The sequence below is a fragment of the Heptranchias perlo genome, chromosome 20 (assembly GCF_035084215.1).
Source record: "Heptranchias perlo isolate sHepPer1 chromosome 20, sHepPer1.hap1, whole genome shotgun sequence".
In the NCBI taxonomy this organism is placed as follows: domain Eukaryota; kingdom Metazoa; phylum Chordata; class Chondrichthyes; order Hexanchiformes; family Hexanchidae; genus Heptranchias; species Heptranchias perlo.
In genome coordinates, this window is record NC_090344.1 from 26,203,379 (window position 1) to 26,228,637 (window position 25,259).

The window sequence follows — 25,259 nt, forward strand, 5'->3', positions numbered from 1 at the left end:
TTAACTGGACCAGCCATATAAATACTGTGGCTACAAGAGCAGGTCAGAGGCTGGGTATTCTGCAGCAAGTGACTCACCTCCTGACTCCCCAAAGCCTTTCCACCATCTACAATGCACAAGTCAGGAGTATGATGGAATACTCTCCACTTGCCTGGATGAGTGCAGCTCCAACAACACTCAAGAAGCTCGACACCATCCAGGACAAAGCAGCCCGGTTGATTGGCATCCCATCCACCGAGCACCAATCACAAATCCCACCACAAGATCTTTAATATCCCGTCTCATACTCGGCCACCATCTCATTTATCCAAATTTTTCCTCCATATCTTCCCATTTAGGGTATCCGCCTGCGTTAGAGCCACGGATCCACTGCATTTCCGAATCGAATTGGGAACCTCTTGAAGTAAATCACTCTCCTCCTCACAGTTTATTATCCTCACTGTTCACTGCACTTTCAAGTTTGGAAATTGTGCCCTGTATACTCAGGTCCAAGTCATTAATATATATCAAGAAAAGCAGTGGTCCCAGCACCGACCCCTGGGGAACACCACTGCGCACCTCCCTCCATTCTGAAAAACAACTGTTCACCACTACTCTCTGTTTCCTGTTATTGAGCCAATTCTGTATCAATGCTGCTACTGCCCCTTTTATTCCATGGGCTTTAATATTGATGACAAGCCCATTATGCGGCACTTTAACACCTTTTGAAAGTCCAAACACACCACATCAACTGCATTGCCCTCATCGACCCTCTCTGCTCCTCATCAAAAAACTCTATCAAGTTAGTTAAACACAATTTGCCTTTCACAAATCCGTGCTAGCTTTCCCTAATACTTGTCTAAGTTACTGCTAATTCTATCCCGGATTATCGTTGCTCGAACTTTCCCCACGACCGAGGTTAAACTGACTGGTCTGTCGACGCTGGGTTTTATCTTTCACCCTTTCTTGAACAAGGGTGTAACATTTGCAATTCTCCAGTCCTCTGGCATCACCCCCATATCGAAGGATGTTTGGAAGATTATGGCCAGTACCTCTGCAATTTCCACCGTTACTTCCCTCACTAACCGAGGATGCATCCCATCCGGACCAGGTGACGTTTCTACTTTAAGTACAGCCAGCCTTTCAAGTACCTCCTCTTTATGAATTTTTAGCCAATCCAGTATCTCAACGACATCTTCCTTTACTGACATTCTGGCAGCATCTTCTTCCATGGTGAAGACAGATGGAAAGTATTTATTTAGTACCTCTGCCATGCTCACTGCCTCACAATGCTACTTCCTCACTATAATTGTGACTAGTGGTGCAATGGATAACGCATATGATTATGGATTAGAAAACAAGAGGTTCGATTCCTACTTGGTTTGGGAATTTTTTTGCAAACTGTACATTATTTTATTGCTTTCAATACCTTGCAAACTGTCCAACTTGGTGGTGCTGCCTGGCTCCAGACCTGGTAAGTGCCTTCTTAGTGCAGCAAGCAGTGCATCAGTGTCATAATCTGAAGGTCCTGAATTCAATCTTCAGAGAAGGCATCAAGGATTACAAAGCTTTTTTTCCATCTCTCACCTCATCTTTCCATCTTTGGTGCAGAGCAAAATCAAGAACTTTTGCTGACTGCAGCCCATCAAAAGATGTTCTGCCCCTTGACCTCTCTGTACTCAAACACACAGTAAAGTTTAGGAAGTAGATGGGCTATGGACTCGCTGACAACACTCTTCTTTCTGTATAATTGCACCAAGACAATCGGTGAGTGGAGAATATAATAAATGATCCCACTACTTCTCACATGCTAAGTGACAGCTTTACCAGTTGAGCTAATTCCTCGTTTGCTGTTTGTAAATCGTCCTTCACAGTTCCCGCCTCGCACTCGCCTCCAAGCTGCTCCACGACCAGCAGAGAAATCTTGATTTGGGTTGCCGCTCCTTGAATATATTAAATACTTTGCTCCAATCGGCGTTATCGAGCATCAGCAAGTGAGGAACAGCAGAACGGGAAGCCGCAGTAATCATGAATGATGCTGAGAAGAGCCCGAGGAAGGAAGACGAGGTCACCGGAAAGCAACGGCCGCCCGAGCTTGAGGGAGCAGCGTCAGCCCTGTCTGACTGACTGATCGAAGACCTTTTTGCCTGAAATTGAGGGCGATTTGAAGTGTTGCTGCTCAAAGGCACTCCCTGCTGGTGAGCAGAGGGAAATACTCGAGTGAAACAGCCGTGCTCGGGCACACACAGAAAGCTTTCAGGTTTGAGAAAGGAAAAGTGGTGTCCTGTGACTCAGTGGCAACATGTTAATCTGTAAACTGCCGTTAAAGTTCAGAGAGCGACCTTGAGGTAATTGCTGCTTATTCCAAAAGGACACTCACTCCTTCGAGCCGGAATTGAACCAGCGACCTAAGGATTACTTCAATTGTTTAATTCATTACAGTCCTCCGCTCTACCAGCTGAGCTATCCCAGGGAAGTGACACAAAAAATTGTCTTTGGTGATTGTTCACCGTGCGCCTGTTGACATGTTCAGACTCGTGGAGTCCGGAGCTGATCGAAGACATCTTTTGCCTGAAAGTGAGAGCTGAGTGTTTTGAAGTATTGCTGCTCAAAAGCACTCCCTGCTGGTGAGCAGAGGCAAAACAGCCGTGTTTGGGCAGACACAGAAAGTTTTAAAGTTTGAGAAAGGAAAAGAGGCGTCCTGTGCCTTCATGGCAACATGTTAATCTGCACGTTGCGTGTAAAGTTAAGAGAGTGACCTTGAACTAACTGCTGCTTATTGCAAAATCACGCATACTCCTTCGAGCAGGAATTGAACAAATGACGTAAGGATGACTTTATCTTATTTTCCACGACAGTCTTGTCGCGCTACCAGCTGAGATATCGAAGGGAAGCGGCAAAAATATTTCACTTTGGTGATTGTTCACCGTGCACCTTTGACACACCCGGACTCGTGGATTCCAGTGCTCATGACTGAGGCTGACTCGGTACCTGCTCATACCGCAGCGCTGTGGGAGTGTGAGCTGCTCTGTGTTCTCCACAGCCTGGGCCAGTGACACAATGAATAATGTGACTGATTATTGATCTGGAGATTGTGGGTTTAAGTTTACGGAGGGTGTCAAGTGGAAGGCCGGGCCTGGAGAGCATTGGAATAGTCGAGTCTAGAAGCAAACAAAGGCACGGATGAGGGTTTCAGCAGCAGAACTTCATTCTGGCAGTTGGGATTTGTTTCTGCTGATGTTAATAACCGCTATAACTGGGCTGAAATTCAATATTCTGGATCTATGTCAAATAAATCAACTTTGTTTCAAACGGAATGGTTCAATTACTTGCTGAATTCAAGATAAGAGACTAATTGATGTCCTAATTACCGATTATTATGCCTATTCTCCTTTCTCACTGCAGATTATTTCAGCTCGCATACCTTCAATTACTCTCATGGCCAAGTCCCAGTTCCCCGGTCCTTCCTGATTGCCTTATCCAGCCTTCAGATCCATGGAAGGTATCGGTAATGTACCCGGGATCACTAAACACAAAACCCAGTCTGTGAATCACTTTCAGCTACTGGACTTATCGTGTGTCCCACAGCATCTCTCTCACCTTCAATGCGTGAATAGAGCATCAGGCCTGGAAATCTCGTCTTCAATTTAAATACACTCATCAAATGCATTGAACAAAATACAAACAAGTAAACACATCACGGACCAATAATCCAGCACTAAATTCAAAGGAGTAAGTCTGTTATCAAACTCCTTGAGTGGACAGAATAAAGAAAAATCCCAACTCTAAGATTCCCTCGAATCCTTTGCAAATACCTTACAAATCTTGACAATAATCAACAAGTCTAATTTAATGTTGACCTTTATCTTGAGTGGGGTTGGAATACAGAAGTGATGCTTCAGTTGCAAAGAACCTTGGTCAGACCCCATCTGGAGAACTGGGCACTGAACCGAGAGAGAGATCAATCGGCCTTGGGAAAGATACAGTGCAGATTCACCAGAATGATGCCGGGGTTAAAAGGATTAAATTATGAGGATAGGTGGCATGAACTTGGTTTTTATTCCCATGAGTTTGGAACATTGAGATGTGATCTCACTGAGGTGTTTAAAATAATAAAGGTATACAATAAGGTAGATACAGAGAAATTATTTCTTCTGGAGGGGGAATCCAGAACAAGTCAGCAATATTATCAAGAAAAGCAGTGGTCCCAGAATCGACCCCTGGGGAACACCACTGTATACCTCCCTCCATTCCGAAAATCAGTCATTCACCACTACACTCTGCTTCATGTTATTCAGCCAATTCTGTATCAATGCTGCTACTGCCCCTTTTATTCCATGGGCTTCAATCTTGATGACAAGCCTATTATGCGGCACTGTATCAAACGCCTTTTGAAAGTCCATACACACCACATCAACCGAATGGTCCTCATCGACCCTCTCTGTTACCTTGTCAAAAAACTGTATCAAGTTAGTTAAACACGATTTGCCTTTAACAAATCCGTGCTGGCTTTCCCTAATCCTTGTCCAAGTGACTGCTAATTCTATCCCGGATTATCGTTGCAAGAACTTTACCACTACCGAGGTTAAACTGACTGGTCTGTAGATGCTGGGTTTTATCATTCACCCTTTCTTGAACAAGAATGTAACATTTGCAATTCTCCAGTCCTCTGGCATCACCCCCATACCAAGGGATGTTTGGAAGATTATGGCCAGTACCTCTGCAATTTCCACCGTTACTTCCCACAGCAAAGTAGGATGCATCCCATCCGGACCAGGTTACGTTTCTACTTTAAGTACAGACAGCCTTTCAAGTACCTCCTCTTTATGAATTTTTCGCCAATCCAGTATCTCAACGACATCTTCCTTTACTGACAATTTGGCAGCATTTTCTTCCTTGGTAAAGACAGATGCAAAGTATTTATTTAGTGCCTCCGCCATGCCCACTGCCTCCTATTGCTACTTGCTCACTCTATCCTGGGCCAGTGGTGCAATGGATAACGCATTTGACTAAAAATCACAAGATTATAAGTTCGACTCCAATTAGGCTTGGATTTTTTTTTTGCAAACTGTGCATTATTTTATGGCCTTCAATACCTTGTAAGCTGTCCTACTTGCTGGTGCTGCCGGGCTGCATACCTGGTAAGTGCCTTCTTAGTGCAGCAAGCAGTGCATCAGTGTCATAATTTGAAAGTCCTGAATTCAATCTTCATAGAAGACATCAAGGAATACGAAGCTTTTTTTTCCATCTCTCACCTCATCTTTCCATCTTTGCTGCAGAGCAAAATCAAGAACTTTTGCTTGCTGCAGCACATCAAAAGATTTGCTGCCCCTTGACCTCTCTGTCCTCAAACACACAGCGAAGTTTAGGAAATACATGGGCTATGGAATCACTGACAACACTCTTGTTTCTGTGGAATTGCACCAAGACAAACGGTGAGTGGAGAATATAATCAATGATCCCACTACTTCTCACATGCTAAGTGACAGCTTTACCAGTTGAGCTAATTCCTCGTTTGCTGTTTGTAAATCGCCCTTCACAGTTCCCGCCTCGCACTCGCCTCCAAGCTGCTCCACGACCAGCAGAGAAATCTTGCCTTGGGTTGCCGCTCCCTGAATATATGAAATACTTTGCTCCAATCAGCGGTATCGCGCATCAGCAAGTGAGGAACAGCAGAACGGGAAGCCACAGTAATCATGAATGATGCTGAGAAGAGCCCGAGCCTGCGGAAGGAAGATGAGGTCACTGGAAAGCAACAGCCGCCCGAGCTTGAGGGAGCAGCGTGAGCCCTGACTGACTGACTGACTGATCGAAGAACTTTTTGCCTGAAATTGAGGGCGATTATAGCAGATAGTGTTTTTTTTTTTTTTTTTTTTTAGTGAACCTCGGTCCCTAGTATAGTTAACATTTTCTAATTTCAACGTAATTTAAAAGGGGTAACTCAGCTAAGGCAAGTCATGGCAGCAGACCTCGCACCAGTGATATGCTCCTCCTGCAAGATGTGGGAAGTCATGGACACTACCAGTGTCCCTGCCGACCATGTGTGCGGGAAGTGTGTCCACCTGCAGCTACTGACCGATCGTATCTCGGAGCTGGAGCTGCGGGTGGACTCACTGTGGAGCATCCGCGATGCAGAGAAACTCGTGGATAGCACGTTTAGCGAGTTGGTCACACCGCAGGTAAAGGGTATACAGGCAGGAAGTGAATGGGTGACCACCAGGAAGAGTAAGAGATGCAGGCAGGTAGTGCAGGGGTCCCCTGTGTCCATCCCCCTCTCAAACAGATATGCCACTTTGGATGCTGTTGGGGGGGATGACTTATCAGGGGAAGGCAGCAGCAGCCAACTTCCTGGCACCACGGGTAGCTCTGCTGCACAGGCTGGGAGGAAAAAGAGTGGCAGAGCTATAGTGATAGGGGACTCAATTGTAAGGGGAATAGACAGGCGTTTCTGCGGCCGCAACCGAGACTCCAGGATGGTGTGTTGCCTCCCTGGTGCAAGGATCAAGGATGTCTCGGAGCGGCTACAGAACATTTTGGAGGGGGAGGGCGAACAGCCAGCTGTCGTGGTGCACATAGGCACCAACGATATAGGTAAAAAAGGGGATGAGGTCCTAAAAGCAGAATATAGGGAGTTAGGAGGTAAATTAAAAAATAGGACCTCAAAGGTAGTAATCTCAGGATTGCTGCCAGTGCCACGTGCTAGTCAGAGTAGAAATAGGAGGATATTTCAAATGAATACGTGGCTAGAGGAATGGTGCAAGGGGGAGGGATTCAAATTCCTGGGACACTGGAAACGGTTCTGGGTGAGGTGGGACCAGTACAAACCGGATGGTCTGCACCTGGGCAGGGCCGGGACCGCTGTCCTAGGAGGAGTGTTTGCTAGTGCTGTTGGGGAGGGTTTAAACTAAAGTGGCAGGGGGTTGGGAACCTGAGCAGGGAGAGAGAGGAAAGCGTAACAGGAAGGGACAGAAGGTATGGAGTAATAGGTAAAGTGTTATAAAAGGAAAAAGCAGGAACTAAGCGTCACAAAACAGATTTGAAAGTTCTTTATCTGAATGCACGTAGCATTCGTAATAAAATGGACGAGTTAACGGCACAAATAACTACGTATGGGTATGATCTTGTGGCCATTACAGAAACATGGCTGCAGGGTGACAACGACTGGGAATTAAATATGCCAGGGTATTTAACAATCAGGAAGGACAGGCAGGAAGGAAGGGGAGGTGGGGTGGCTATGTTAATAAAGGAAGGAATCACTGTAATACAGAGAAATGATATTGGGACAAAGCATCAAGATAATGAAACAGTTTGGGTGGAGATAAGGAATAATAAGGGAAAAAAAAACATTAGTGGGCGTAGTATATAGGCCTCCTAATAGTTGCAACTCTGCTGGAAGAAGTATTAATCAGGAGATAGTCGGGGCATGTAATAAGGGAACAGCCATAATTATGGGGGATTTTAATTATCATATTAACTGGACAAATCAAATTGGGCAGAGCAGCCTTGAGGACGAGTTCAGTGAGTGCATCAGGGATGGATTTCTTGAGCAGTATGTAACTGATCCTACAAGGGGGCAGGCAACCTTGGACCTGGTCCTGTGTAATGAGTCAGGATTAATTAATAATGTCCTAGTTAAGGATCCCCTTGGAACGAGCGACCACAACATGGTTGAATTCCATATCCAATTAGAGGGTGAGAAGGTTGATTCTCAAACAAGCGTACTTAGCTTGAATAAAGGAGACTATGATGGTATGAGAGCGGAATTGATTAAAGTGGACTGGGAAAATAGATTAAAGGGTAAGACGGTACATAAGCAGTGGTGTTCATTTAGGGAGTTATTTTACAACTTTCAAAATAAATATATTCCACTGAGGAAAAAAGGGTGTAAAAGGAATGACAGCCACCCGTGGCTAAGTAAAGAAATCAAGGATAGTATCCGACTAAAAACAAGGACATATAAGGTAGCCAAACTTAGTGGGAGGATAGAAGATTGGGAATTCTTCAAAAGACAGCAAAAAGTAACTAAAGGATTGATTAAGAAAGGGAAGTTAGATTATGAAAAGAAATTAGCAAAAAATATAAAAACAGATAGCAAGAGTTTCTATAGTTATATAAAAAGAAAAAGGGTGGCTAAGGCAAACATAGGTCCCTTAGAGGATGAGACCGGGAAATTAATGGTGGGAAACATGGAGATGGCAAAAATGCTGAACAAATATTTTGTTTCAGTCTTTACAGTAGAGGACACTAAGAATATCCCAACACTGGACAAACAGGGGACTCTCGGGGGGGAGGAGCTAAATACGATTAAAATCACTCAAGAGATGGTACTCAGTAAAATAATGGGACTCAAGGCGGATAAATTCCCTGGACCTGATGGCTTCCATCCGAGGGTATTGAGGGAAGTGGCAGTAGGGATTGTGGATGCTTTGGTGATAGTTTTCCAAAATTCCCTGGACTCAGGAGAGGTCCCGGCAGATTGGAAAACTGCTAATGTAACACCGTTATTTAAAAAGTGTAGTAGGCAGAAGGCTGGAAATTATAGGCCAGTTAGCTTAACATCTGTGGTGGGTAAAAGTTTGGAGTCTATTATTAAGGAGACAGTAACGGAACATTTAGATAGGCATAATTTAATAGGACAAAGTCAGCATGGCTTTATGAAGGGGAAGTCATGTCTGACAAATTTGCTTGAGTTCTTCGAGGATATAACGTATAGGGTGGATAAAGGGGAACCAGTGGACGTAGTGTATTTAGACTTCCAGAAGGCATTCGACAAGGTGCCACATAAAAGATTATTACTTAAGATAAAAAATCACAGGATTGGGGGTAATATTCTGGCATGGGTGGAGGATTGGTTATCGAACAGGAAGCAGAGAGTTGGGATAAATGGTTCATTTTCGGACTGGCAACCAGTAACCAGTGGTGTTCCACAGGGGTCGGTGCTGGGTCCCCAACTCTTTACAATCTATATTAACGATTTGGAGGAGGGGACCGAGTGCAACATATCAAAATTTGCAGATGATACAAAGATGGGAGGGAAAGTAGAGAGTGAGGAGGACATAAAAAACCTGCAAGGGGATATAGACAGGCTGGGTGAGTGGGCGGAGATTTGGCAGATGCAATATAATATTGGAAAATGTGAGGTTATGCACTTTGGCAGGAAAAATCAGAGAGCAAGTTATTTTCTTAATGGCGAGAGACTGGAAAGTACTGCAGTACAAAGGGATCTGGGGGTCCTAGTGCAAGAAAATCAAAAAGTTGGTATGCAGGTGCAGCAGGTGATCAAGAAAGCCAACGGAATGTTGGCTTTTATTGCTAGGGGGATAGAATATAAAAACAAGGAGGTATTGCTGCAGTTATATAAGGTATTGGTGAGACCGCACCTGGAATACTGCATACAGTTTTGGTCTCCATACTTAAGAAAAGACATACTTGCTCTCGAGGCAGTACAAAGAAGGTTCACTCGGTTAATCCCGGGGATGAGGGGGCGGACATATGAGGAGAGGTTGAGTAGATTGGGACTCTACTCATTGGAGTTCAGAAGAATGAGAGGCGATCTTATTGAAACATATAAGATTGTGAAGGGTCTTGATCGGGTGGATGCAGTAAGGATGTTCCCAAAGATGGGTGAAACTAGAACTAGGGGGCATAATCTTAGAATAAGGGGCTGCTCTTTCAAAACTGAGATGAGGAGAAACTTCTTCACTCAGAGGGTGGTAGGTCTGTGGAATTTGCTGCCCCAGGAAGCTGTGGAAGCGACATCATTAGATAAATTTAAAACAGAAATAGACAGTTTCCTAGAAGTAAAGGGAATTAGGGGTTATGGGGAGCGGGCAGGAAATTGGACATGAAGCTGAGTTCGGATCGGTCAATGCCCTGTGGGTGGCGGAGAGGGCCCAGGGGCTATGTGGCCGGGTCCTGCTCCGACTTCTTGTGTTCTTTAGATTTGTGGTTGGGATCAGATCAGCCATGATCTTATTGAATGGCGGAGCAGGCTCGAGGGGCCGATTGGCCGACTCCTGCTCCAATTTCTTATGTTCTTATGATTTGAAGTGTTGCTGCTCAAAGGCACTCCCTGCTGGTGAGCAGAGGCAAATGCTCGAGTGAAACAGCCGTGCTTGGGCAGAAACGGAAAGCTTTCAGGTTTGAGAAAGGAAAAGTGGTGTCCTGTGACTCAGTGGCAACATGTTAATCTGGGAGGTGCCTGTCAAGTTCAAAGAGCGACCTTGAGGTAATTGCTACTTATTCCAAAAGCACACTCACTCCTTCGAGCCGGAATTGAACCAGCGACCTAAGGATTACTTCAATTGTTTAATTCACTACAGTCCTCCGCTCTACCAGCTGAGCTATCGAAGGGAAGTGATAAAAATTGATCTCTGTGGTGATTATTCACCGTGCGCCTGTTGACATGTTCAGACTCATGGACTCCAGTGCTGATCGAAGCCTTCTTTCACCTGAAAGCGAGAGCTGAGTGTTTTGAAGTATTGCTGCTCAAAAGCACTCCCTGCTGGTGAGCAGAGGCAAAACAGCCTTGTTTGGGCAGACACAAAAAGTTTTGCGGCTTGAGAAAGGAAAAGAGGCGTCCTGTGCCTTCATGGCAACATGTTAATCTGTAAGGTGCCTGTAAAGTTAAGAGAGCGACCTTGAACTAACTGCTGCTTATTGCAAAATCACGCATACTCCTTCGAGCAGGAATTGAACAAATGACGTAAGGATGACTTTATCTTATTTTCCACGACAGTCTTGTCGCGCTACCAGCTGAGATATCGAAGGGAAGCGGCAAAAATGTTTCACTTTGGTGATTGTTCACCGTGCACCTTTGACACACCCGGACTCGTGGATTCCAGTGCTCATGACTGAGGCTGACTCGGTACCTGCTCATACCGCAGCGCTGTGGGAGTGTGAGCTGCTCTGTGTTCTCCACAGCCTGGGCCAGTGACACAATGAATAATGTGACTGATTATTGATCTGGAGATTGTGGGTTTAAGTTTACGGAGGGTGTCAAGTGGAAGGCCGGGCCTGGAGAGCATTGGAATAGTCGAGTCTAGAAGCAAACAAAGGCACGGATGAGGGTTTCAGCAGCAGATCTTCATTCTGGCAGTTGGGATTTGTTTCTGCTGATGTTAATAACCGCTATAACTGGGCTGAAATTCAATATTCTGGATCTATGTCAAATAAATCAACTTTGTTTCAAACGGAATGGTTCAATTACTTGCTGAATTCAAGATAAGAGACTAATTGATGTCCTAATTACCGATTATTATGCCTATTCTCCTTTCTCACTGCAGATTATTTCAGCTCGCATACCTTCAATTACTCTCATGGCCAAGTCCCAGTTCCCCGGTCCTTCCTGATTGCCTTATCCAGCCTTCAGATCCATGGAAGGTATCGGTAATGTACCCGGGATCACTAAACACAAAACCCAGTCTGTGAATCACTTTCAGCTACTGGACTTATCGTGTGTCCCACAGCATCTCTCTCACCTTCAATGCGTGAATAGAGCATCAGGCCTGGAAATCTCGTCTTCAATTTAAATACACTCATCAAATGCATTTAACAAAATACAAACAAGTAAACACATCACGGACCAATAATCCAGCACTAAATTCAAAGGAGTAAGTCTGTTATCAAACTCCTTGAGTGGACAGAATAAAGAAAAATCCCAACTCTAAGATTCCCTCGAATCCTTTGCAAATACCTTACAAATCTTGACAATAATCAACAAGTCTAATTTAATGTTTACCTTTATCTTGAGTGGGGTTGGAATACAGAAGTGATGCTTCAGTTGCAAAGAACCTCGGTCAGACCCCATCTGAAGAACTGGGCACTGAACCGAGAGAGAGATCCATCGGCCTTGGGAAAGATACAGTGCAGATTCACCAGAATGATGCCGGGGTTAAAAGGATTAAATTATGAGGATAGGTGGCATGAACTTGGTTTTTATTCCCATGAGTTTGGAACATTGAGATGTGATCTCACTGAGGTGTTTAAAATAATAAAGGTATACAATAAGGTAGATACAGAGAAATTATTTCTTCTGGAGGGGGAATCCAGAACAAGTCAGTAATATATATCAAGAATAGCAGTGGTCACAGCACCGACCCCTGGGGAACACCACTGTATACCTCCCTCCATTCCGAAAATCAGTCATTCACCACTACTCTCTGCTTCATGTTATTCAGCCAATTCTGTATCAATGCTGCTACTGCCCCTTTTATTCCATGGGCTTCAATCTTGATGACAAGCCTATTATTCGGCACTGTATCAAACACCACATCAACCGAATGGTCCTCATCGACCCTCTCTGTTACCTTGTCAAAAAACTGTATCAAGTTAGTTAAACACGATTTGCCTTTAACAAATCCGTGCTGGCTTTCCCTAATCCTTGTCCAAGTGACTGCTCATTCTATCCCGGATTATCGTTGCTAGAACTTTCCCCACTACCGAGGTTAAACTGACTGGTCTGTAGATGCTGGGTTTTATCATTCACCCTTTCTTGAACAAGAATGTAACATTTGCAATTCTCCAGTCCTCTGGCATCACCCCCATACCAAGGGATGTTTGGAAGATTATGGCCAGTACCTCTGCAATTTCCACCGTTACTTCCCCCAGCAAAGTAGGATGCACCCCATCCGGACCAGGTGACGTTTCTACTTTAAGTACAGACAGCCTTTCAAGTACCTCCTCTTTATGATTTTTTCGCCAATCCAGTATCTCAACGACATCTTCCTTTACTGACACTTTGGCAGCATTTTCTTCCTTGGTAAAGACAGATGCAAAGTATTTATTTAGTGCCTCCGCCATGCCCACTGCCTCCTATTGCTACTTGCTCACTCTATCCTGGGCCATTTGACTAAAAATCACAAGATTATAAGTTCGACTTCAATTAGGCTTGGATTTTTTTTTTGCAAACTGTGCATTATTTTATGGCCTTCAATACCTTGTAAGCTGTCCTACATGCTGGTGCTGCCGGGCTGCATACCTGGTAAGTGCCTTCTTAGTGCAGCAAGCAGTGCATCAGTGTCATAATTTGAAAGTCCTGAATTCAATCTTCACAGAAGACATCAAGGATTACGAAGCTTTTTTTTTCCATCTCTCACCTCATCTTTCCATCTTTGCTGCAGAGCAAAATCAAGAACTTTTGCTTGCTGCAGCACATCAAAAGATTTGCTGCCCCTTGACCTCTCTGTACCCAAACACACAGCGAAGTTTAGGAAATACATGGGCTATGGAATCACTGACAACACTCTTGTTTCTGTATAATTGCACCAAGACAAACGGTGAGTGGAGAATATAATCAATGATCCCACTACTTCTCACATGCTAAGTGACAGCTTTACCAGTTGAGCTAATTCCTCGTTTGCTGTTTGTAAATCGCCCTTCACAGTTCCCGCCTCGCACTCGCCTCCAAGCTGCTCCACGACCAGCAGAGAAATCTTGCCTTGGGTTGCCGCTCCCTGAATATATGAAATACTTTGCTCCAATCAGCGGTATCGAGCATCAGCAAGTGAGGAACAGCAGAACGGGAAGCCACAGTAATCATGAAAAGATGCTGAGAAGAGCCCGAGCCTGCGGAAGGAAGACGAGGTCACCGGAAAGCAACAGCCGCCCGAGCTGGAGGGAGCAGCGTGAGGCCTGACTGACTGACTGATCGAAGATCTTTTTGCCTGAAATTGAGGGCGATTTGAAGTGTTGCTGCTCAAAGGCACTCCCTGCTGGTGAGCAGAGGGAAATGCTCGAGTGAAACAGCCGTGCTTGGGCAGAAACAGAAAGCTTTCAGGTTTGAGAAAGGAAAAGTGGTGTCCTGTGACTCAGTGGCAACATGTTAATCTGGGAGGTGCCTGTGAAGTTCAATTGAGCGACCTTGAGTTAATTGCTGCTTATTCCAAAAGCACACTCACTCCTTCGAGCCGGAATTGAACCAGCGACCTAAGGATTACTTCAATTGTTTAATTCACTACAGTCCTCCGCTCTACCAGCTGAGCTATCGAAGGGAAGTAATAAAAATTGATGTCTGTGGTGATTATTTACCGTGCGCCTGTTGACATGTTCAGACTCATGGACTCCAGTGCTGATCGAAGCCTTCTTTCACCTGAAAGCGAGAGCTGAGTGTTTTGAAGTATTGCTGCTCAAAAGCACTCCCTGCTGGTGAGCAGAGGCAAAACAGCCTTGTTTGGGCAGACACAAAAAGTTTTGCGGCTTGAGAAAGGAAAAGAGGCGTCCTGTGCCTTCATGGCAACATGTTAATCTGTAAGGTGCCTGTAAAGTTAAGAGAGCGACCTTGAACTAACTGCTGCTTATTGCAAAATCACGCATACTCCTTCGAGCAGGAATTGAACAAATGACGTAAGGATGACTTTATCTTATTTTCCACGACAGTCTTGTCGCGCTACCAGCTGAGATATCGAAGGGAAGCGGCAAAAATGTTTCACTTTGGTGATTGTTCACCGTGCTCCTTTGACACACCCGGACTCGTGGATTCCAGTGCTCATGACTGAGGCTGACTCGGTACCTGCTCATACCGCAGTGCTGTGGGAGTGTGAGCTGCTCTGTGTTCTCCACAGTCTGGGTCAGTGACACAATGAATAATGTGACTGATCATTGATCTGGAGATTGTGGGTTCAAGTTTACGGAGGGTGTAAAGTGGAAGGCCGGGCCTGGAGAGCATTGGAATAGTCGAGTCTAAAAGCAAACAAAGGCACGGATGAGGGTTTCAGCAGCAGAACTTCATTCTGGCAGTTGGGATTTGTTTCTGCTGATGTTAATAACCGCTATAACTGGGCTGAAATTCAATATTCTGGATCTATGTCAAATAAATCAACTTTGTTTCAAACGGAATGGTTCAATTACTTGCTGAATTCAAGATAAGAGACTAATTGATGTCCTAATTACCGATTATTATGCCTTTTCTCCTTTCTCACTGTAGATTATTTCAGTTCTCATACCTTCAATTACTCTCATGGCCAAGTCCCAGTTCCCCAGACCTTCCCGAGTGCCTCTCCCAGCCTTGGGATCCAGGGAAGGTATCGGTAATGTACCCGGGATCACTAAACACAAAACCCAGTCTGTGAATCACTTTCAGCTACTGGACTTATCGTGTGTCCCACAGCATCTCTCTCACCTTCGATGTGTGAATAGAGCATCAGGCCTGGGAATCCCGGCTTAAATTTAAATACACTCAGCAAATGTATTTAACAAAATACAAACAAGTAAATGCATCACGGCTCAATAATCCAGCACTAAATTCAAAGGAGTAAGTCTGTTATCAAACTCCTTGAGTGGACAGAATAAAGAAAAATCCCAACTCTAAGATTCCCTCGAATCCTTTGCAAATACCTTACAAATCTTGACAATAATCAACAAGTCTAATTTAATGTTTACCTTTATCTTGAGTGGGGTTGGAATACAGAAGTGATGCTTCAGTTGCAAAGAACCTCGGTCAGACCCCATCTGAAGAACTGGGCACTGAACCGAGAGAGAGATCCATCGGCCTTGGGAAAGATACAGTGCAGATTCACCAGAATGATGCCGGGGTTAAAAGGATTAAATTATGAGGATAGGTGGCATGAACTTGGTTTTTATTCCCATGAGTTTGGAACATTGAGATGTGATCTCACTGAGGTGTTTAAAATAATAAAGGTATACAATAAGGTAGATACAGAGAAATTATTTCTTCTGGAGGGGGAATCCAGAACAAGTCAGTAATATATATCAAGAATAGCAGTGGTCACAGCACCGACCCCTGGGGAACACCACTGTATACCTCCCTCCATTCCGAAAATCAGTCATTCACCACTACTCTCTGCTTCATGTTATTCAGCCAATTCTGTATCAATGCTGCTACTGCCCCTTTTATTCCATGGGCTTCAATCTTGATGACAAGCCTATTATTCGGCACTGTATCAAACACCACATCAACCGAATGGTCCTCATCGACCCTCTCTGTTACCTTGTCAAAAAACTGTATCAAGTTAGTTAAACACGATTTGCCTTTAACAAATCCGTGCTGGCTTTCCCTAATCCTTGTCCAAGTGACTGCTCATTCTATCCCGGATTATCGTTGCTAGAACTTTCCCCACTACCGAGGTTAAACTGACTGGTCTGTAGATGCTGGGTTTTATCATTCACCCTTTCTTGAACAAGAATGTAACATTTGCAATTCTCCAGTCCTCTGGCATCACCCCCATACCAAGGGATGTTTGGAAGATTATGGCCAGTACCTCTGCAATTTCCACCGTTACTTCCCCCAGCAAAGTAGGATGCACCCCATCCGGACCAGGTGACGTTTCTACTTTAAGTACAGACAGCCTTTCAAGTACCTCCTCTTTATGATTTTTTCGCCAATCCAGTATCTCAACGACATCTTCCTTTACTGACACTTTGGCAGCATTTTCTTCCTTGGTAAAGACAGATGCAAAGTATTTATTTAGTGCCTCCGCCATGCCCACTGCCTCCTATTGCTACTTGCTCACTCTATCCTGGGCCATTTGACTAAAAATCACAAGATTATAAGTTCGACTTCAATTAGGCTTGGATTTTTTTTTTGCAAACTGTGCATTATTTTATGGCCTTCAATACCTTGTAAGCTGTCCTACATGCTGGTGCTGCCGGGCTGCATACCTGGTAAGTGCCTTCTTAGTGCAGCAAGCAGTGCATCAGTGTCATAATTTGAAAGTCCTGAATTCAATCTTCACAGAAGACATCAAGGATTACGAAGCTTTTTTTTTCCATCTCTCACCTCATCTTTCCATCTTTGCTGCAGAGCAAAATCAAGAACTTTTGCTTGCTGCAGCACATCAAAAGATTTGCTGCCCCTTGACCTCTCTGTACCCAAACACACAGCGAAGTTTAGGAAATACATGGGCTATGGAATCACTGACAACACTCTTGTTTCTGTATAATTGCACCAAGACAAACGGTGAGTGGAGAATATAATCAATGATCCCACTACTTCTCACATGCTAAGTGACAGCTTTACCAGTTGAGCTAATTCCTCGTTTGCTGTTTGTAAATCGCCCTTCACAGTTCCCGCCTCGCACTCGCCTCCAAGCTGCTCCACGACCAGCAGAGAAATCTTGCCTTGGGTTGCCGCTCCCTGAATATATGAAATACTTTGCTCCAATCAGCGGTATCGAGCATCAGCAAGTGAGGAACAGCAGAACGGGAAGCCACAGTAATCATGAAAAGATGCTGAGAAGAGCCCGAGCCTGCGGAAGGAAGACGAGGTCACCGGAAAGCAACAGCCGCCCGAGCTGGAGGGAGCAGCGTGAGGCCTGACTGACTGACTGATCGAAGATCTTTTTGCCTGAAATTGAGGGCGATTTGAAGTGTTGCTGCTCAAAGGCACTCCCTGCTGGTGAGCAGAGGGAAATGCTCGAGTGAAACAGCCGTGCTTGGGCAGAAACAGAAAGCTTTCAGGTTTGAGAAAGGAAAAGTGGTGTCCTGTGACTCAGTGGCAACATGTTAATCTGGGAGGTGCCTGTGAAGTTCAATTGAGCGACCTTGAGTTAATTGCTGCTTATTCCAAAAGCACACTCACTCCTTCGAGCCGGAATTGAACCAGCGACCTAAGGATTACTTCAATTGTTTAATTCACTACAGTCCTCCGCTCTACCAGCTGAGCTATCGAAGGGAAGTAATAAAAATTGATGTCTGTGGTGATTATTTACCGTGCGCCTGTTGACATGTTCAGACTCATGGACTCCAGTGCTGATCGAAGCCTTCTTTCACCTGAAAGCGAGAGCTGAGTGTTTTGAAGTATTGCTGCTCAAAAGCACTCCCTGCTGGTGAGCAGAGGCAAAACAGCCTTGTTTGGGCAGACACAAAAAGTTTTGCGGCTTGAGAAAGGAAAAGAGGCGTCCTGTGCCTTCATGGCAACATGTTAATCTGTAAGGTGCCTGTAAAGTTAAGAGAGCGACCTTGAACTAACTGCTGCTTATTGCAAAATCACGCATACTCCTTCGAGCAGGAATTGAACAAATGACGTAAGGATGACTTTATCTTATTTTCCACGACAGTCTTGTCGCGCTACCAGCTGAGATATCGAAGGGAAGCGGCAAAAATGTTTCACTTTGGTGATTGTTCACCGTGCTCCTTTGACACACCCGGACTCGTGGATTCCAGTGCTCATGACTGAGGCTGACTCGGTACCTGCTCATACCGCAGTGCTGTGGGAGTGTGAGCTGCTCTGTGTTCTCCACAGTCTGGGTCAGTGACACAATGAATAATGTGACTGATCATTGATCTGGAGATTGTGGGTTCAAGTTTACGGAGGGTGTAAAGTGGAAGGCCGGGCCTGGAGAGCATTGGAATAGTCGAGTCTAAAAGCAAACAAAGGCACGGATGAGGGTTTCAGCAGCAGAACTTCATTCTGGCAGTTGGGATTTGTTTCTGCTGATGTTAATAACCGCTATAACTGGGCTGAAATTCAATATTCTGGATCTATGTCAAATAAATCAACTTTGTTTCAAACGGAATGGTTCAATTACTTGCTGAATTCAAGATAAGAGACTAATTGATGTCCTAATTACCGATTATTATGCCTTTTCTCCTTTCTCACTGTAGATTATTTCAGTTCTCATACCTTCAATTACTCTCATGGCCAAGTCCCAGTTCCCCAGACCTTCCCGAGTGCCTCTCCCAGCCTTGGGATCCAGGGAAGGTATCGGTAATGTACCCGGGATCACTAAACACAAAACCCAGTCTGTGAATCACTTTCAGCTACTGGACTTATCGTGTGTCCCACAGCATCTCTCTCACCTTCGATGTGTGAATAGAGCATCAGGCCTGGGAATCCCGGCTTAAATTTAAATACACTCAGCAAATGTATTTAACAAAATACAAACAAGTAAATGCATCACGGCTCAATAATCCAGCACTAAATTCAAAGGAGTAAGTCTGTTATCAAACTCCTTGAGTGGACAGAATAAAGAAAAATCCCAACTCTAAGATTCCCTCGAATCCTTTGCAAATACCTCACAAATCTGGACAATAATCAACAAGTCTAATTGAATGTTGATCTTTATCTTGAGTGGGGTTGGAATACAGAAGTGATGTTTCAGTTGGAACGAACCTTGGTCAGACCCCATCTGGAGAACTGGGCACTGAACCGAGAGAGAGATAAATCGGCCTTGGGAAAGATACAGTGCAGATTCACCAGAATGATGCCAGGGTTAAATAGATTAAATTGTGTGGATAGGTGGCATGAACTTGGTTTTTATTCCCATGAGTTTGGAACATTGAGATGTGATCTCACTGAGGTGTTTAAAATAATAAAGGTACACAATAAGGTAGATACAGAGAAATTATTTCTTCTGGAGGGGGAATCCAGAACAAGTCAGGAATATATATCAAGAAAAGCAGTGGTCCCAGAATCGACCCCTGGGGAACAGCACTGTATACCTCCCTCCATTCCGAAAATCAGTCATTCACCACGACTCTCTGCTTCATGTTATTCAGCCAATTCTGTATCAATGCTGCTACTGCCCCTTTGATTCCATGGGTTTCAATCTTGATGACAAGCCCATTATGCGGCACTATATCAAACGCCTTTTGAAAGTCCATACACACCACATCAACCGAATTGTCCTCGTCGACCCTCTCTGTTACCTTATCAAAAAACTGTATCAAGTTAGGTAAACACGATTTGCCTTTAACAAATCCGTGCTGGCTTTCCCTAATCCTTGTCCAAGTGACTGCTAATTCTATCCCGGATTATCGTTGCTAGAACTTTCCCCACTCCCGAGGTTAAATTGACTGGTCTGTAGTTGCTGGGTTTTATCTTTCACCCTTTCTAGAGCAATGGTGTAACATTTGCAATTCTCCAGTCCTCTGGCATCACCCCCATACCTAGGGATGTTTGGAAGATTATGGCCAGTACCTCTGCAATTTCCACTGTTACTTCCCTCAGCAACATAGGATGCATCCCATCCGGACCAGGTGAGGTTTCTACTTTAAGTACAGCCAGCCTTTCAAGTACCTCCTCTTTATGAATTTTTAGCCAATCCAGTATCTCAACGACATCTTCCTTTACTGTCACTCTGGCAGCATCTTCTTCCTTGGTGAAGACAGATGCAAAGTATTTATTTAGTACCTCTGCCATGCCCACTGCCTCCCACTGCTACTTACTCACTATAACAGGGGTTAGTGGTGCAATGGATAACGCATCTGATTACAGATCAAAAGATTGTAAGCTCAATTCATACTTGGCTTGCATTTTTTTTGCAAACTGTGCATTATTTTATGGCTGCCAATACCTTGCAAGCTGTCCTACTTGCTGGTGCTGCCTGGCTCCAGACCTGATAAGTGCCTTCTCAGTGCCAGCAAGCAGTGCATCAGTGTCATAATCTGAAGGTCCTGAATTCAATCTTCAGAGAAGGCATCAAGGATTACGATGCTTTTTTTTCCATCTCTCACCTCATCTTTCCATCTTTGCTGCAGAGCAAAATCAAGAGCTTTTGCTGACTGCAGTACATCAAAAGATTTGCTGCCCCTTGACCTCTCTGTACCCAAACACACAGTGAAGTTTAGGAAGTTCATGGGCTATGGACTCAATGACAACACTCTTGTTTCTGTATAATTGCACCAAGACAATCGGTGAGTGGAGAATATAATCAATGATCCCACTACTTCTCACATGCCAAGTGACCACTCTGCCAGTTGAGCTCATTCCTCGTTTGCTGTTTGTAAATCGCCCTTCACAGTTCCCGCCTCGCACTCGCCTCCAAGCTGCTCCACGACCAGAAGAGAAATCTTGCCTTGGGTTGCCGCTCCCTGAATATATTAAATACTTTGCTCCAATCGGCGGTATCGAGCATCAGCAAGTGAGGAACAGCAGAACGGTAAGCCACAGTAATCATGAATGATGCTGAGAAGAGCCCGAGCCTGCGGAAGGAAGACGAGGTCACTGGAAAGCAACAGCCGCCCGAGCCTGAGGGAGCAGCGTGAGCCCTGACTGACTGACTGATCGAAGACCTTTTTGCCTGAAATTGAGGGCGATTTGAAGTGTTGCTGCTCAAAGGCACTCCCTGCTGGCGAGCAAGAGGCAAATGCCCGAGTGAAACAACCGTGCTCGGGCAGACACAGAAAGCTTTCAGGTTTGAGAAAGGAAAAGAGGTGTCCTGTGACTCAGTGGCAACATGTTAATCTGGGAGGTGCCTGCAAAGTTCAGAGAGCGACCTTGAGGTAATTGTTGCTTATTCCAAAAGCACACTCATTCCTTCGAGCCGGAATTGAACCAGCGACCTAAGGATGACTTTAATTGTTTAATTCACTACAGTCCTCCGCTCTACCAGCTGAGCTATCGAAGGGAAGCGATAGACAGAATTGTCTTTGGTGATTGTTCACCGTGCGCCTGTTGACATGTTCAGACTCATGGAGTCCGGTGCTGATCGAAGACTTCTTTCACCTGAAAGCGAGAGCTGAGTGTTTTGAAGTATTGCTGCTCAAAAGCAGAGGCAAAACAGCCTTGTTTGGGAGACACAGAAAGTTTTGCGGCTTGAGAAAGGAAAAGAGGCGTCCTGTGCCTTCATGGCAACATGTTAATCTGTAAGGTGCCTGTAAAGTTAAGAGAGTGACCTTGAACTAACTGCTGCTTATTGCAAAATCACGCATACTCCTTCGAGCAGGAATTGAACAAATGACGTAAGGATGACTTTATCTTATTTTCCACGACAGTCTTGTCACTTGACCAGCTGAGGTATCGAAGGGAAGCGGCAAAAATGTTTCACTTTGGTGATTGTTCACCGTGCACCTTTGACACACCCGGACTTGTGGATTCCAGTGCTCATGACTGAGGCTGACTCGGTACCTGCTCATACCGCAGTGCTGTGGGAGTGGGAGCTACTCCGTGTTCTCCACAGCCTGGGCCAGTGACACAATGAATAATGCGACTGATTATTGATCTGGAGATTGTGGGTTTAAGTTTACGGAGGGTGTAAAGTGGAAGGCCGGGCCTGGAGAGCATTGGAATAGTCGAGTCCAGAGGTAAACAAAGGCACGGATGAGGGTTTCAGCAGCAGAACTTCATTCTGGCAGTTGGGATTTGTTTCTGATGATGTTAATAACCGCTATAACTGGGCTGAAATTCAATATTCTGGATAAATGTCAAATAAATCAACTTTGTTTCAAACGGAATGGTTCAATTACTTGCTGAATTCAAGATAAGAGACTAATTGATGTCCTAATTACCGATTATTATGCCTATTCTCCTTTCTCACTGTAGATTATTTCAGTTCGCATACCTTCAATTACTCTCATGGCCAAGTCCCAATTCCCCTGGCCTTCCTGAGTGCCTTTTCCAGCCTTGGGATCCAGGGAAGGTATCGGTAATGTACCAGGATCAATAACACATAACCCAGTCTGTGAATCACTTTCAGCAACTGGATTGTCGTGTGTCCCACAGCATCTCTCTCACCTTCGATGTGTGAATAGAGCATCAGGCCTGGAAATCTCGTCTTAAATTTAAATTCACTCAGCAAATGTATTTAACAAAATACAAACCAGTATACACATCACGGCTCAATGATCCAGCACTAAATTCAAAGGAGTTATCAAACTCCTTGAGTGGACAGAATAAAGAAAAATCCCAAATCTAAGATCACCACGAATCCTTTGCAAATACCTTGCAAATCTTGACAATAATCAACAAGTCTAATTTAATGTTGATCTTTATCTTGAGTGGGGTTGGAATACAGAAGTGATGCTTCTGTTGTGAAGAACCTTGGTCAGACCCCATTTGGAGAACTGGGCACCGAAACTAAGGAGAGATAAATCGGCCGTGGAAAAGATATAGTGTAGATTCACCAGAATTATGCCGGGATTAAAATGATTAATTTAGGAGGATAAGTGGCATAAACTTGGTTTTTATTCCCATGAGTTTAGAACATTGAGATGTGACCTCGTCGAGATGTTTAAAATAATAAAGGGATTCAATAAGGTAGATACAGAGAAATGATTTCTTCTGGAGGAGGAATCCAGAACAAGAGGGCATAAGAAATAGGAACAGGAGTGGGGATACGGCCCCTCGAGCCTGCTCTGCCATTCAGTAAGAACATGGCTGATCTTCTACCTTAACTCCACTTTCCTGCCCAATTCCTTGATTCCCTCCGAGTCCAAAACTTTCTCGATCTCATTCTTGAATATACTCAATGACTGAGCATCCACAGCCCTCTGGGGTAGAGAACTCCAAATATTCACAACCCTCTGAGTGAAGAAATTTTTCCTCATCTCAGTCCTAAATGGCCGATCCCTTATCCTGAGACTATGCCCCCTAGTTCGAGACTCTCCAGCCAGGGGAAACAGCCTCTCAGCATCAACCCTGTCAAGCCCTCTAAGAATTTTAGACGTTTCAATGAGATCATCTCTCATTCTTCTAAACTCCAGAGAATATAGGGCCATTCTATCAAACTCTCATCTTACAACAATCCTCTCATCCCAGGAATCAATTGAGTGAACCTTCGTTGCACCCCCGCTAAGGCAAGTATATCCTTCCTCAGGTAAGGAGACCAAAACTGTGCGCTGTACTCCAGGTGTGGTCTCATCAAAGCCCAATATAACTGCAGCAAGACTTACTTACTCTTATTTTCCAACACACTTGCAATAAAGTCCAGCATACTATTTGCTTTCCTAATTGTTTGCTGTACCTGTATGTTAACTTTCTGTGATCAGTGTACAAGGACACCCAAATCCCTCTGAACACCGTCATTTCTTAGTCTCTTAACTTTTACAAATATTCTGCTTTTCTATTCTTCCTACCAAATTGAATAATTTCGACATTTCCCCACATTGTACTCCATCTGCCACCTTCATGATAATCTTAAAATTAGAGCTCGGTCATTTATGAGCAAAATAAGGTGGCAATTTTTCACACAAAGGGGAGTGGAAATTACAAACTCACTTCCCCGAAAGGCTGTGGATGCTGGGGCTCGATTGAAATTTTCAATATTGAGATTGATAGATTTGTGTTGTGTGAAGGTTGCAAGGGATATGGAGCAAAGACAAGTAAATGGAGTTGTGGTACAGATTAGTCCGGATCCAATTGAATGGTAGAGTGGGCTTCAGGGGCTAAATGGCTAATTCCAGTTCCTGACACCAATCACCTCCAGTCTGATAAATAAAACCCACAGTCACTGACACAAATTTATCCTGTCTGATATAAATCAACCCCACAGTAACAGACACCAATGTTATCCTGTCTGATATAAACCAACCCCACAGTCACTGATACCAATCTCCTCCAGTCTGATATAAACCAACCTCACAGTCACAGGCACCAAGCTCAAACCGTCTGATATAAATCAACCCCTCAGTCACTGATACCAATCTCCTCCTGTCTGATATAAACCAACCCCACAGTAACTGACACAAAACTTATCCTGTCTGATATAAATCAACCCCACAGTTACTGACAGCAATCTCCTTCTGTCTGATATCAACCTACCCCATACTCAATGACAACAATCTCACTGAATGGTGGAACAGGCTTGAGGGGCTGAACGGCCTACTCCTGTTCCTAATGTTCCGATGCCACACTGAAGTTGCGAACATTCCTCTTCACAGTTCATAATGCTCCCTATCTTGGTGTTGTCAGGAAATGTTGATCTTCTGCCCTTGTACCCAAGCCCAGGTCATTTCTCTGTATTGAGAAGAGCAATGGTCCCAACACTGCCCCTGGGGGACACCACTGTTTACATCCCCACAGTCTGAAAAACATCCATTAACCACCACTCTGCCCTTTCTCCAACTTCCCATCCACACTGACCCACTCCCTTTAATACCGTGAGCTTTAATCTGATCAACAAGCCTCCTGTCCGGCATCTTCTCAAACACTTTTTAACAATCCATCTTCACAACCTCCATTGCATTTTATCCCCACACTGTGTTATTCCCTCCAATAATCCCTGCTGTCTGTCCTGAATTAATCCATTTGATTCCCAATGTTGAAATCTTTGCTCCACCCACACGGTTCCATCGGTTTTTCGCCACAACACAAAGGGCCAGTTTTCCCCAAGAGTTTCACACCAATCAGCTTTCAAAATGAGGCAGAGTTTCAGCCAATGAGGGAGATCCGGGCTCAGCCCCGCCCACTCGGTGCCGCAAGTCCCGCCCCTCACACACTCCCATTGGTTGGAGGACCAACCGCCCGCTCGGTCCTCCAGTCCCTCTCCGCTCTTCCTATTGGTCCGGAGCTCCCGTCAATCACCCGGGCAGTGTGAGCTGAGCATGCGCGGCGGGCGGGGAGTGAGGCCGAGATCGTGTCGGCAACAGGTGAGAGATGGGCGGGG

At 44.7% G+C, this 25,259-nt stretch overlaps 5 non-coding genes across 5 annotated transcripts; all 5 read right to left on the minus strand.

Moving 5' to 3' along the window:
• Window positions 1–2,359: 2,359 nt before the first annotated feature.
• Window positions 2,360–2,452, minus strand: trnay-gua (transfer RNA tyrosine (anticodon GUA)). Its single transcript has 2 exons — window positions 2,416–2,452; window positions 2,360–2,395 (listed from the first exon to the last, which is right to left on the minus strand). It is a non-coding gene; the product is annotated as a tRNA-Tyr (tRNA).
• A 7,787-nt stretch (window positions 2,453–10,239) lies between these two features.
• On the minus strand, window positions 10,240–10,332 carry trnay-gua (transfer RNA tyrosine (anticodon GUA)). The gene is made up of 2 exons: window positions 10,296–10,332; window positions 10,240–10,275 (listed from the first exon to the last, which is right to left on the minus strand). It is a non-coding gene; the product is annotated as a tRNA-Tyr (tRNA).
• A 3,545-nt stretch (window positions 10,333–13,877) lies between these two features.
• On the minus strand, window positions 13,878–13,970 carry trnay-gua (transfer RNA tyrosine (anticodon GUA)). Its single transcript has 2 exons — window positions 13,934–13,970; window positions 13,878–13,913 (listed from the first exon to the last, which is right to left on the minus strand). It is a non-coding gene; the product is annotated as a tRNA-Tyr (tRNA).
• Window positions 13,971–17,515: 3,545 nt separating this feature from the next.
• On the minus strand, window positions 17,516–17,608 carry trnay-gua (transfer RNA tyrosine (anticodon GUA)). The gene is made up of 2 exons: window positions 17,572–17,608; window positions 17,516–17,551 (listed from the first exon to the last, which is right to left on the minus strand). It is a non-coding gene; the product is annotated as a tRNA-Tyr (tRNA).
• Window positions 17,609–21,191: 3,583 nt separating this feature from the next.
• trnay-gua (transfer RNA tyrosine (anticodon GUA)) lies at window positions 21,192–21,284 on the minus strand. Its single transcript has 2 exons — window positions 21,248–21,284; window positions 21,192–21,227 (listed from the first exon to the last, which is right to left on the minus strand). It is a non-coding gene; the product is annotated as a tRNA-Tyr (tRNA).
• Window positions 21,285–25,259: the final 3,975 nt, after the last annotated feature.